Below are 15,132 nucleotides of genomic sequence, written 5' to 3' on the forward strand. Positions count from 1 at the left end.
TCAAAGGGATGTTGCAATCTCTCATTTCAGAAGGTCAACATTCCATCAAGACAAGGTCAGGGTAACATAGAACATTTCTGTGAACACGGCTGCCAAAATAGGAAACCCCAATGGAGGCTTAGGTATGATGAAGTGTGTGTGTGTGTGTGTGTGTGTGTGTGTGTGTGTGTGTGTGTGTGTGTTAGGGCTTAAACTCATGGCCTCTTGCTTGGCTTTTTCACTCGAAGCTGGTACTCAACCACTTGAGTCACAGCTCCTTGTCCAGCTTTTTGCTTGTTAATTGAAGATAAGAGTCTCTCAGACTTTTCTCCTAAGCTGGCTTTAAACTGCAACTCCCGGATCTCAGACTCCTGAGCAGGATTGCAGACTTGAGCACCAAGCACCCAGCTGCAATGTTCTTTCCTGAGGCAGGGACAGATCTCCTCAGAGCTGGGTGGAGACCATTGCTCTGCCATGCAGATTGTGCCACGGGCAGCGAACTTCATACCAGTGTGGCAGGCAAACTCAAATGTCCCTTGATTTTTCTACAAATGTAATAATATCTGACAAGAGGCTGATTGGATAGCACACAATGTCATTTCCTCTAATTAAGGAACGCTCAGGAAAAACTGAAATAGCCACAAAGCACTGTCAGCAAAGCAATCAGTGGCTGACAATTAGCTGTCAACTCAAACTCCTGGCTAGGCTTTTGTAGGAGCAGGGCTAGTGGTTATGAGTTTCATAATAGCCTTGCAACAGGACTTAAGGATGATAAAGAACATAAAAAGTAACCAGAGGAAACTGCACCCCAACAGCACTTGTATCAAAGGCTCCTCTGGGAAGAGAAGCAGCAACATGGAAAACTGGCATATGTGTGCTTGCTTGCTTAATTGTTTCTTGGTAGGCATTGTAGAAGAATCCAATGAAAAATCCCACAGTGAATTTCTCAAGCTACTAGAAATCAATTGGCCATGGTTCAGGTTGTGTATTCTCCTAAAGGACTCTCCGTCTTCACCCAGAACAATTCTTTCCATTCTTGAAAGACTACAAGCATGCCCACACTTGTTTTCTCTAAATGAGTATCAAAACTGTAGTACACGACTCCTTATTCACACCTCCCAAAACACATTCCTGCTGTACTACATGAAGGCATTGAAAGCAGGAACTGAGGGAAAAAAACAAAGCAACAAATGTAACACAGTTGCCTACATGTACAATAATACATAACAAATAGAAGATAGGCAAACAGGCTGGGAGTTTGGCCTAGTGGTAGAGTACTTCCCTAGCATGCATGAAGCCCATCGGTTCAATTCCTCAGTACCACACACAGAAAAAGCCGGAAGTGGGGCTATGGCTCAAGTAGCAGAACACTGGCCTTAAGCAAAAAGTGTCCAAGAATACTGCCCACACCCTGAGTTCAAGCCCCTGGACTGGCAAAATAAAAAGAAAGAAAGGAAAAGAAGACAGGCAGACAGACAGACAGATGTAGACATAGATAGAGGATAGATAGATGGGTGGATGGATGGATGGATGGATGGGCAGGTAGGTGGATATACGACTAGATGCCTCATGTATGCAGCATCCATACAAAATAATCATTACAAGCATCTTTCTCTTTTTTCCAACATTCCTGATTACACAAAAAATATTTTCCTTCTTGATATTGTTGTAAGGTGCTTCCTCCCATTCACTGTATCCTTTAAGAAAAGAACTTCTTGGCCGGGAGTTTGGCCTAGTGGTAGAATGCTTGCCTAGCATGCACAAAGACCCGGGTTCGATTCCTCGGCACCACATACATAGAAAAAAAAAGTTGGAAGTGTTGCTGAGGCTCAAGTGGTAGAGCTCTAGCCTTGAGAAAGTCCAAGGACAGTGCTCAGGACCTGAGCTCAAGCCCAAGACTGGCAAAAAAAAAAGAAAAGAACTTCTTTAACTGTTAAGATTGAATGTGGGTAAGCACACAGTGGTCCAGGGTACCCTTCCATCTCTCAGTATTTTTCTTTTCCATGAAAAAAAAAAGCAATCAAAGAATTAGGCTTGACTACTACCAAACTTATTCAGAATTGAAGTTCATTCTCCAATGCAGACCACTGAAAATCATTAAAGCTAATATTTAGCCCCCATCTGCATTTAGTTCTCCATCAATAATAAACCTAATCCTGATTAGCTGTGGATCAGGAATCTACCCAAAGTAATAACGATGTAAAGTTTAGTTATTTAAGTTATATTTACTTAAAGTTATAATAGCCCGTCTCCCCACCCTCCTCTACTCCCCTGCCACTCCCACAGCTAAGGTTGACCATTGATGCTAAAACACAATTCATTAGCCACAGTAACCAGGATAGTCCCTTTCCTGAACTCTCTCAGCTATAAATCATGAAACACAATGTATTGCCCTTCTTGGAACTACCAATATGTGATATCCTCAAATCAAACAAGATATGTCCAAAACAATTTGAGATATGGCCAAAATCCTTTGTGTTTATTATCTAGTGTGAAGAGGATTTAAAATACCTGAGTCCAAACACACAAGAAACACAGGTACTATATAATCCAGTCTTGACAGCTAGCATTTTTATGATAGCCAAGGAAAGAAAAGCTTCATGAATGGCAAGTTGGAATATATATAAAATTCATCTGTTTTCAAGGTTGTAAAGGCAGTAATTTTAGCAGCACATTCTCAGGATTGCATTACAAGATATAAGATATAAGGTCAAGAAGAGTAAGACGCCATGGCTCTTGGCAAAAGTCTTGACAGAGGCATGGGTCTTCCTCACTAGACCCCTGTGTTCAGGTTTTGAGGCATCAATAGCAGCTTCATGCTATTAGCAGTTTCTTGAACAGATAACCAAGACAGAAAATCCAATCTGCTCCCAAGGAGTGAGCTACAACAGGCAGGTTAGTCTATATATGAGATACTGCCACAATGCCACAAGCTGTTTTTTTATTTATATTTTTACTTATTTATATTTCTTTCCCACAGTTTTAGAGACTGAGATGACCAAACACTGTTAAATTTAGTATTTCATGACAACCCTCTATGACTTCCTGTGGTGGGAGAGACAAGTGCCCGGAAGGGTCTTTGGTAAGCTTGGATTCTATTCATAAGAGGCTCTCCACACATACACCCACGGTCTAATCACCTCTCAAAATTCTTCACCTTTACTGCCATCACTTTGGGGGTCAGGTTTCAATACATGGACTTGGGTATGGGGGACCAATACATTGAGATCCTAAGTATGTAGCACAAATCCCTTTATAAGAGAAATATGAGAATAATCCCTGCTATAAGAAATTGTCAATTTTTGAATGCTAGAAACACAAAGAAGAAACTGGAAAGGAAACAGCTTTAAATATGTGTGCCAATAATTGCTCAATTAAACTGAATAATTTGAGTACAAAATGCATTTAAATGTCTTTATTTGGACATACCCTGGGGTATCCTTAGAGTTATTTCCACAATATTTTAATATGAAGGATTTAAATCTCATTATTAGAAGTATATTTGACTATAAAGAAATAGAAATAGGGCTGAGAGCATGGCCTAGCGGTAGCATGTTTGCCTAGCATTCATGAAGCCCCGGGTTTGATTCCCTGGAACCACATATACAAAAAAGCCAGAAGTGACACTGTGGCTCAAGTGGCAGAGTGCTAGCCTTGAGCAAAAGTGTTCAAGGACAGTGCACAGGCCCTGAGATCAAGTCACAGGACTGGCAAAAACAAAACAAAACAAAACAAAAAAACAAACAAAAAAAACACAACTGCTTTTCAAGCATGTGAGTGCATGAGAATCCTTGTTGTTAATTTTTCTAAAACACAGTTTAAGAGCCATCAGGCTTGAGGTAGGTCTCTTGCCTTACTCCTATCTTTGGTAGAGCTGAGGTTTGAATTCAGGGCTCAGGTCATGCAAAGCAAGTGCCTTACCACAGAGCTGCATGCCCCAAACCCAGACCCAGGATATCACGTTTGTTTGTTTGATTTAATTGAAAAGATGCACAGAAGGGTTACAGTTTACTAAGTAAGGAAATAAGTACAATTTTTGTCAAACATTGTTACCCCTTCTATCCTTTCCTCCCCTTATCCCTCCTTGCCCCCACCAACTCTCTTCCCTACCCAGTTGTAGTTTATTTCCAACATAGTGTCTTTTGAGTCTCACTGTTGCATTGGGTCACCCTTTACCCTTTGTCTCACCAGTTCTGTGATTCCTCACTCCAGCCCCAAATGAGATAAACTTACATACGACATAAACGGTACCAAAATTAAAAAAAAAACAACTGACAATGGGATAAGCCAAAGGAAACATTTTAAAAATGAAAAAAAGAAATAACTGTATACATCACACCAAGGAGGGGAAAACCCTGGTTTTCATATATTGTAGTTCATTTCGATTAGCATCATTTTTCCATATATTTTTATTGTAATTAATAGAACGGTTACATTATATTCACCAGATAGAAGGTGCATTACTTCACATACATTCATACTCTTTCTCATGTCTTGGTTCCCATTTCTCTCCCCCTACCCCCACTCTCATCGTGCTTTCCCCCCTTCCCATCCAATTTCAAATAACAAATATGCATATACACAATATAACAGATAACAAGGTGAAATACTGTAACAATATGAGATAACTAAGGGACAGCAAAAGACATGAGAGATAACATAGTACATTAAGGATAACAATCACTCATTATATGGCTTTTGTTTCTATATCCTGGAGGTCCTTTCATTTAGCATCATACTATATGGCCTTACTAGGTTCTGTTCTATTGTAAATCTCTGCTAGGAGAGCCCAAGGTTTCTACTGATTATGACAAATGAGGGAAACCATTGAGCCTATTTTCCTTTGAGTCTGGCTGAGTCTGGCTTACTTCACTTAATATGATTTTTTTTTTTTGCCAGTCCTGTGCTTGAGCTCAGGTCCTGAGCACTGTCTTTGGACTTCCTCAAGGTTAGAGCTCTAGCACTTGAGCTTCAGCACCACTTCTGGCTTTTTTTTTCTATGTATGTTGTACCGAGGAATTGAACCCAGGTCTTCATGCATGCTAGGCAAGCAATCTACCACTAGTCCAAACTCCCGGCTCCTAATCTGATTTTTTCTAAGTCTTTCCATTTCCTTACAAATGAAGTGATGACGTTCTTTCTGACTGCAGCACCAAATTCCATTGTGTAAAAATACCTCATCTTGTTGATCCACTCATCAGCTGAGGGGCATCTGGGTTGGTTCCATATGTTTGCTATGGTAAATAGTGCTGCAATAAACATCATTGTGCTAGTGGATTTAGTATGTCCTTGTTTCTGGATGATTGGGTAAATGCCAAGTAGTGGAATTTGATGAGCATCATTTTATAAGGTCATATGAACATAGCTCTTGAGCTATTGTGATCCTCTACTAGGAAAATCATAGGCATATACTAATTATTACATATGAGGGAAACCAAGGAGCCTATATTTCTTTGGAACTGGCTTACTTCACTTGATATGACTTTTTCCAAGTCTTTCCATTTTCTTACAGGTGGGATGATATCATTCTTTCTGGTGGAAGCACAGAGTTCCATTGTGTATATGTACCACATTTTCTTGATCCATTTATTCCCTGAGTAACAGCTGGGTTGATTCCATGTCTTGGCTATGGTAAATAATGCTATAATGAATATATACGTAACACATAACACTAAAGCATATGGTCGTAGCTTTAGTGTGGCTTTGTTTGTGGTCATTTGGTAAATGCCCAGGAATGGAATTAACTTTTTGAGGAACATCCATACTGCTTTTCAGAGTGGGAGCATTTTCCTTTGGCCATATCTCTGCCAACATCCATTATTATTAGTTCATATATACATACATATATATATATATGGTCATTCTAACTGGGTGAAGTGGAATAATTTCACATTTCTAACAAATCTCCATGGAATGCTGTGCTAGCAAAAATGATATAGAAGATGAAAGTTGAGATGAACATGCCTAAGATGGGCCGTGGAATCGTTAAGCTCTGTGTGGAATTAGAATGATGCACCCCTTAGCTCCACAAACACTAACAGTGGGATTTCTGTAGGATTTTCAATTTTACAGTGCTCTTCTGAGAATCTGGGGACTTCCATATAAGACCTGCTAGGTTGTCTTCTTATTTTTCTGCCTCTTTTTCATTTCCCTGTCCTGAAGACAATTCAGTCAAAGAGAAGCAATTCCCTTTCCCTTAGCCCAGACCTCAAGACAAGCCATTCAGTTTGTTATTCCTACCATTTCAGGTAAACAAACAAAATGTCAAATACTGTCAACTCAAGGGCAGAATAAATTTAAATACTCTCAATTATCCTGTTAGGTTTGGGATTGTAATATTATTTCTTTCTTTTTATTTTTTTTCATTCATTTCTGACTGGTATTTTTATTTGTGACCAAGTTTCCCTTTAATATCTGTGACTCTTAAAATCCTGCTTCTATCCACTTACAGAAAACCACATCAAGGAAAATCATAACTTTCACTGGGCCTATCAGAGAGCTAATGCTACAAGGCAGGCTTATAGAGTGATTTATAGAGTGGCATACTCTCTAAGAAGAAACCATCACTTTTGGCAGGGCATAGAAGCAAAAGATGGCAGAGAGAGAGAGAGAGAGAGAGAGAGAGAGAGAGAGAGAGAGAGAGAGGAGAGGGAGGGAAAGAGCGCTCATCACAACTATTGTTACCTCAACTTTTCATTAATTCATTGAGTAGTGGGAAAGAGCAGCCTACTTCCAGAATGATGGAGAGAGATGCCTCGTGGAGCAAGTGTGGAAGCTGGCTGATTGCGTAGACACTGAGAGAGTGGCACACAAAGCCAAGCCAGGAAAGTTAGTTCCAACAGTCAATTAAAGAATTAGAGAGTCTGTTATTATTCAGTAACTACTGTAATTATGAGTCCAACCCTACCCAGACTCACTACTAACTACTAATCTTGTCAACTACTAACCATGTTGACTTGGCGCTGCATATCAACAGCATGACAAAGGAGTCATTTCTATTATTTATCAATGGTTCTACAAATGCTGTTAACACTCTATTTAAGTTACAAGATATTTTCAAGTATCGGTGACTGATACCTATAATCCTACCTCCTTAAGAGGCTAAGATCTGAGCAGGAAATCGATGAGACTCTTATTTCTAATTAACCACCCAAAAGCCAGAGTACAGCTGTGGCTCAAGTGGTAGAGTGCTAGCCTGGAGCAAAAAAAAAAAATCTCAAGTACAGCACCTAGGCCTTGAGTTCAAGACCCAGACTGACACTGACACACACACACACACACACATTTAAAAGATACTTAATAAAGCAAAGGAGAAAAATAAACCTTCATTATCAAGATAAACCAATCAGCAGTACAAGGATGGCCCAGACAGTGAACCAATTAGGGACTTTAAAATCACTACCATGAATATTCTTTCAGAGGAAAGCAAGATAAAAAGCAAGAAAAGAGGGGTCAGCTCACCAAGAAGCAAAACTACAGATAAAACAGAATTCCAAAAATAAGAAGATAATATCAGAATCTGATACACTAATGAGAAGATAGACTGCAGTTAAGAAGCTCAGAGCCTTTGTGATCCTCTTCTAAAAATATCCTCATTGTGTGAATGTTTATAGACCCTTATAATTTATCATGTCCAAATGTAATTTTTGCTTTTGACATTTAGTGTATTCACGTATAAATTTATAAGTGCAATCTACATGAAACAAATGAGGGAAAACATGCAATTTGTGGGTTTCTTTGGGTTGGGCTTACTTCAGGTAATATAATTTTTTTCCAAGTCTTTCCATTTTCTTACAAATATTGCATTATCATTCTTTCTGTTGGAAGTATAGAATTCCATTATGTATATATACCATATTTTCTTGATCCATTCATCTACTGAGGAGCATCTGGGTTGATTCCATATCTTGGCTAAGGTAAACAATGAACATGATTATGCTGGTAGCATTAGTGTGGCCCTATTTGTGATACTGGATAAATACTCAGGAGCGGAATACTGGGTCACAGGGAATCTCTACGTTTAGTCTTTTAAAGAACCTCCATACTGTTTTCCAGAGTGGTTGAATAAGTTTACATCCCCACCAACAGTGTAGTAATATTCTGTTTTGTCTGCATCCTCGCCAGGATCTGTTACGATCATAAAACAGTGCTTATCCAAATGGACTCCAAGAAATGAAAACAAGAGGTTGGGGATTTTTGTTGTTGTTTTTTTTTTGCCTTTCCCCCTCCTCTCTTTTTTCTTGCTGTTTTTAATTTCTGTACCTTTTGTCTTGTATGTAAGTGTATCTGTTTGGGGGAGGATGAGGGGAGCACAAAAATGATGGACAAAGAGTGAACAAATGCAGCAATGATACTCACTAGACACTAGGTTGAAAATGAACTATTCAACTTTTAGTGGGGGGGGGTGGTCAGGAGGGAAAAAACAGAAGAAAGGGAGGAAAAACGTGGCATTGCTCAAAAAGAAATGTACTCGGTGGGCGCAGTGGCTCATGCCTGTAATTCTAGCTACTCAGGAGACTGAGATCTGAGGATCACGGTTTAAAGCCAGCCTGGGCACTAAAGTCCATGAGACTCTTATCTCCAGTTAACCACCAGAAAACCAGAAGTGGTGATGTGGCTCAAGTGATAGAGCATTAGTCTTGAGCTGAAGAGCTCAGGGACAATGCCCAGGTCCAGAGTTTAAGCCCCATGACCAACAAAAAATAAATAAAGGTAATTTAATTTAAAAAAACTCATTTTTTATATTTCTTAAAACACTTGAAAGAGCTTTTTACAAATGCCTCTAAATAGTTAATCAATACATGAAACAACTGTCAGTCATACTAATCTATAAAGAAAATGCAGATCAGAATTACATTATATTTCTATACATACGTAAAACACTTCAGTGAGAAACTATAACTATAAGCAGAAAATATTAGTATATTAGAAAAAATACAGAAAAATCTGAACACTCAAACACTAGTGGTTAGAGTATAAATTTTTACTTCATAAAGCCATTTTGGCAGACAGTTTTATAGAATCTTATAAAGTTACACACATATTCTGAGTCCCAGAAATTCCCCTCCTGTACACACGTCCAACCAAAAATGTATTCCAGCCATAACCAAAATCATAACATAACAAAACTGACTCACAAAGTAGAAAACCCAATAAATCAGAAACTAAATCAGTAGTGAAGATTCTTTTCTCAAAGAAAACATCAGACCCAAACCATTTTACTGTCAAATTTCACCCCATACTAAAGTACCAAGCAATTCCAATATTTTGACAACCATTCCTGATAAAGGAAATACCAGAAAGAAATGTTTTAAATCCAATCTCACTTCTGACTTTAGCAAACAAAATATGGCTAAGAATAGAAAAGACAGTAAACCACACTCAAGTTGGTTTTATCTCAGCAACACAGAGAGCTTAGCATTAGAAAAACAGTAACTATAAAAAACCACTCCCATATATAAATGCAAAAAATTATTTGATCATGTTAATAAAGAAAAGCATTCAACAGAATTCATCATTCATTCATTTGTTTTTGCCAGTCCTGGGGCTAGAACTCAGGGCCTGAGCACTGTCCTTGGGCTTTCCTCAAAGCTAGTGCTCTACCACTTGAGCCACAGCACCACTTCTGTCTTTTCTGTGTATGTGGTACTGAGGAATTGAACCTGGGTCTTCATGCATGCTAGACAAGCACTCTACTGTTAGGCCAAACTCCAGGTCATCATCATTCATTCTTGATCCACTTTTAACAAACTGGAAATAGAAGAATAACTTCTATTACTAGCATATGATTATAATGCTCCATCAAATGAATGTACCACAATTAAAATAATTCAATTTAATGTAATTTGCATACTATTGACTATTTAGATCATCATCTTGTTTTGTTTCATTTTGGTATTATCATTCATTTACACTGGGGATGAACAGCTTTATGCATGTTGAGCTAGTCACCTAACTTCTTGGTGCAATTCATAGAGCTCCGGTATGTTTAAATATACTGCTGGGTTTAGGTCTTTTGGAGTCTAGGGAGAAAAGTAGGGCATATCAATCTAAAAAAAATTTGTTATGCATTTACCTGGTGGTAGATCTCTCACGGTACACAGCAGACTCACGTCAGAAGTCACTATCAAAAAGTAAAAGAAGTTATTGTCTTAGGACAACAAGCAGTAAGGATATAACATTTGAACATATAAGATCCCAGCCATCATCTGATATCTGTACCTACCCCACTATGTCACTGTAACTGACTGAATGTGATTCTACCATGTTCTCTCCATCTTCCATGATCTGTAAAACTTCAAATACTACAGCAGCCAGAGTGATGATTCTCAAATTTGAGAATAACGATCTTCTGAAACTCCTTCCACCCTTCCTCTTGTCCCTCTGGATGAAGGTCAGACTCCTTGTTGTGACTTACAAAGCCCTGCCTCCTTTCAGGGGCCACCTACTTCTCTAGCTGGATCATTAATCCCTACTTTTCTTGGTGCTCCAGCAACACTAGTCTTCCTCCAGTTCCTCACTCCTGCCACCTCCCAGCTTTCATGTTACACCACTTGCCCCGCTCGGACGACCTGAGTCCTTCCCCATTCCCCTTCACCAGACTGTCTCTCCACTTTGATGCCACTTTTTCAGCTGACCAGCTGCTGTCCTGCACCATCTTGAGCTCCCCTCTGGACATCACTCAAAGTCTGTACCTTTCTTCAGTGACTTCAGACATGTGACTTCTCACTCAATGTGTCCTTCCTGTCTTTTTCTAAAATGGGGATACTCTCCATGTATTCTCATCAGGGAAAAGACTGCACTGGTATCACGAAGACACTTCATTCGATCTTTTTGAGTAAAAAAATGTCCATTCTTTAATCCTTAGCCTCCCCAACTGTTCCTCTGACTCACAGGGATAATATAATGAGCTTTCCATTTAAATACCAAATTTCATTGATCTTTAACATCCTTCATTATAGAAACAATGCTATTATGTGTACTAAGCAGAAGGAAGAAAATGAGCCAGGCATGAGTGGCTCACACCTGTAATCCTAGCTACTCAGGAGGCTGCGATCTGAGGATCGTGGTTTAAATCTAGCCCACATAGGAAAGTCAATGAGACTCCATAAGACTTTTCTCCAATAAGCTACCAGAATAAAAAGCTGAAAGTGGAGCTGTGGCTCAGGTGGTAGAATGCTAACCTTGAGCACAAAAGCTAAGGGACAGAGCCTAGGTCCCAAGTTTAAGCTTCAGGACCAGCACCAAAAAGAAAAAAAAGAAAGAAAGGAAAAGAAAAAAGAAAAAGAAAAGAAGTAAAACTCTGTTTCAATGAAATATGAGAATTCAAACAAGAATCTTCAAAGAACTTCAGTAAGTGAAAAAATGAAGAACACAAATCTTCTCTTTCTCTCTCTGTGTTGCACTCTCTCACACACAATCACAGCTATGACCACAAATCCTACTGCTCACACATTGGAGTGGGCGCTTGGGGTACAAGGCCCTTGGTTATAGGTGTGATGCAGGGTGGGGGGGGGTCAGTCCCCAGTTCTCCAGCCAGGCCTGGACAGTGGAGCTTCCTTTCCTGAGGAAGAAGGCATTTCTGACATTTTACTACCTAGGAAAGGACATCCTCCTCCCCTAACAGTTCCTTCACTCTAGCTTGTTTTTGCTATTTTTTTATTCTGTGTCTGTTTAAAGACACAGTTTTTTTTAAATAAAGTTTCTCCAAAGTATATCACATTCGTGTAGAGAAGACTACAGCATCACAGCCCTTTCTAACCCCTTGTACAGCATTTCAGAACCTTCTAGTCTCAGTCTGTGAATGCTCTGTTAAAGACAGTAGGTTATCGGGTACCCAAAATGCCTATAATCCCACCTACTCAGGAGGTGGAGAGAGGGGAATCAATCCAAGGCCAGCCCCAGAAGCAAGTGCCTGACCTGATCTGAAAAACAAAAGAGGCAAAAAGATGAGGAGCATTACTCAAACAGTGCTTGCTTAGGAAGGTCATGAGTTCAAGTCCAGTATCCTCAAAACAGTAGTTACTATAATCATCATCGTAGCTGGGAGAACAACAAAGAAGAAAGGCATCCCACTGGAAACTGCACTAGGTGTCTCTTAACTTCCCCATGTGTAAGATACACATGTATTACTAGATGAAGGTTCTGGGTTCCAGGAGTAAAGAAGGAAAGAGATGACACACTCAAATTAGAGCTTAATAAGGGAACTATGTGTAAGATGTGGATAAGGGCAAGTAACTCAGCAAAGGATATTGCTGTGAGCCACATCAAAATAGAAGACCAAGGACAAGCAAGGCTGATAGAATGGTCCATGGAGAGAAGCCTCCCAGGACCCAGAAGAGTTGGAAGAAGGAGGAGAATGGATCTAACTAACACAGAGAGAAAATACAGTAGAAATCATCTTTGAATTGCCATTGAACTCAGATAGTCTATAAATCTTTTTCATATCAAATTTAGCTTTGCTACAATAAGAAGAAATTTCTGAACATTTATTCCAAATGTTTGAGGACATCCTTCTAGATTACAGACTCCTCATTCTGCCTGCTTTGCTCAGATGGAACCATATACTCGCTGCTCTCTGCTGTCAGAAACAGCCAGACTTGGAGCTTCGCACTACATGCTTCCGATTTATCTTGATCTCTTAGGAATGTAGGGAGACGTTATGGTGAGCTAGTAATTGGTATTTTCTTTCCTGGTCTAATCCCCTTCTCCCAACACCTGCCCCCATCCCCAGAAACAGAACTTCCAGATGGCTACTGCCTTAGAGGAGCTTCCAGCAAGAACAAAGAGAGGAAAATGGATTTGTAAGCCAATCTCTTAGCATCTCAGAGCCAGATAACATGAAGAGAGAGAGCAAAGCTCACCACCCTGTCACCTGCCCCTGCACACCCACCCAAGACAAGGAGGATTTTGTGTGGGGCAGGGAAAGGATGAAACAAAAGCTAGGGCTATGCCCACATTGTGTGGTTCCTGAGAACAGAACTCTGAAATCCTTTCCCACCAATCTAAACTGGTAAATAGTAGATACCACCATTTGAAAGGCATCCTTCTCTCTTCTCACTCACAACTCCTTTGAAATCTCCCACCTTCTGCCTTAGTACCAATGTTCTACTACCCACCCTTCAGGGACAGCCAAGTCCCATGGGCACAACCTCAATCCTAGAACCAGGATCTAAAGTTGTTAATAAAAAATCTGGGATCCTTTCCAAAGCTTCTGTTGAGTACACAGTTGCTTGTAAGGATGTCCCAACTAATATCCAGAGTAAAGATGCTGGCAGAGGGACAGACCACAGTTTCCAGCATCTGTTCTTTCCTGAATTCAGAGGCAAGGCTGTGCTCCAAGGCACAGGAGCTTTTGCTATATCCATCATGCTCATGTCCAGCTAGGAGCCTGGCCATTAGAGCGAGGTCATGCTGGGCTGAGGAAATCTCTCAGAATAGAAGGCAATCATGCTGGGGTAGAGAGAAAATGCATTTGGAAGGAAACAAAAATAATTTTCAAAGGGGGGGGGAAACATATGTGTTTTATTTCAAATGAGTCCAGTTCTTTCTCAGAGGATCTACCAGGTGAAGGAAGATTCAAACTTCCAAAAAGAAAAAAAACAAAAAGCAATACGGGGAGGGGGGGGCAGGGGCGGTCCAGCTGGGGCAAATGCCTAGTAATTAACCAAGGGACGACTCTGGCCTAACCAGATTGCTTGACTTCTTTGCAGATTCTTCTTATCTGGAAAAAAAAAAAAAAAAAAAAAAAGCTTGGAGTTTGGATTAAGATCATTATCAATGTCTCTTCATTCCAGCTCTAAGAATATATGACTTTCAAGCTGGAAAAGGGATTTGTCAAGTTCAGAGTCCAAAGATTTGACATTGAAAAATGAAGCAAAGAAGGAAAGGTTGCCATTAACAGCCAGCAGGGCTCCAGTCTGACAAAGAACAGAAAAGAAGTGCTATGCAGATCCTGTCATCCTGGTGTCTGGACGCATCTTCACCACATTCTCATCTGGGACCATGCCATACAAACCGGCTATTCCATGCATCCCCAGAATGCCCAACCATAAAAGGAATTCTCCTAAGTAGTTCCTCAGTAACACTCGACAGTCTGCCTCCTGTTGGCACTTTCACTCAGCTCCAGGCTAGACTCCTAAACGAACGTATTATAAAGGGATATTCTGTCAAGTGCTAAGTCTCATCCTCCTTGCTCTCTTGCCAGCATCCTTATATAGAATAATGACAGATGTTAAGCTTGTATACTTCATGGGAAAGTGAATAAGAGGAAAACAGAACACAAAGCCCAGGGGCCCCAGGGCTCACGCCTATAATCCTAGCTACTCAGGAAGCTGACATCTGAGAATCATAGTTCCAAGCCAGCCCAGGAAGGAAAACCCATGACACTCTCATCTTAACCACCCAAAAGCTGGAAGTGGAGTTGTGGTTCAAGTGGTAGAGTATTATCCTTGAGTAGAATTTGAGATTGCTTATACAATAATCTGACATCCACATTTAAACTTCTGATTTAGATGGACTCAGCAAAAGAAAACGAATGCCACAGAACAGACTGCTACCATACTCTCCTGTGGGTGGGCTTTAAAAGAAAAGGGAATGCAATACAAACAAACAAAAAGTAAACAAGGTCCCTTTCACATGAGTACTAGACACCCTGCACAATAGGCAAGTATCCTCTGAAGCTCTAACTGCTCTAGGGGATGGGATGGGAAACAATAGGAAACAATGCCCCAGAGGCAGAGGCAGGGAGAAACCCTCAGGCTTAGTAAACAGAACAGCTTCTGGGCAGTGCCGTATAAAGACTGCCTGGAAGGAATTTAGACAAATCTCCAGCCTGAACAGCACAAAAGTAACTCCTTTCTCCTCAGGATTCACGCTATCCCTTGTCCCAAATGTTCAGTGATTGAGAGAGAGAGAGAGAGAGAGAGAGAGAGAGAGAGAGAGAGAGAGAGAGAGAGAGAGAGAGAGAGAGAGAGAGACTGGATAGAGCCCTAAACCACTGTTCATGAATTCCAAAGGTGATGACTTCATTTTTTTGTCCAAATCAGGATAGTTGTGAAAATGGAAGGAGGTTGTTAAGTAGAAGTAGATGGCATGCTGGGACAAAAAGCATAAACTCGAACTGTCCCAAGGAAATATGGATCAATGGTCATC

At 40.2% G+C, this 15,132-nt stretch overlaps 1 protein-coding gene across 1 annotated transcript in view; it reads right to left on the reverse strand.

Annotated features, from left to right (window-relative positions):
- Ncald (neurocalcin delta) overlaps positions 1–10,104 on the reverse strand; it is a 251,349-nt gene extending 241,245 nt beyond the window's left edge. Inside the window, exon 1 of the mRNA XM_090339159.1 lies at positions 10,055–10,104. The gene's annotated coding sequence lies outside the window, so the exon portion shown is untranslated. The remainder of the gene's footprint in view (positions 1–10,054) is intronic.
- Positions 10,105–15,132: the final 5,028 nt, after the last annotated feature.

Source organism: Megascapheus bottae, chromosome 9 (genome assembly GCF_031878675.1).
Source record: "Megascapheus bottae isolate mThoBot1 chromosome 9, mThoBot2.hap1, whole genome shotgun sequence".
Classification (NCBI taxonomy): Eukaryota; Metazoa; Chordata; class Mammalia; order Rodentia; family Geomyidae; genus Megascapheus; species Megascapheus bottae.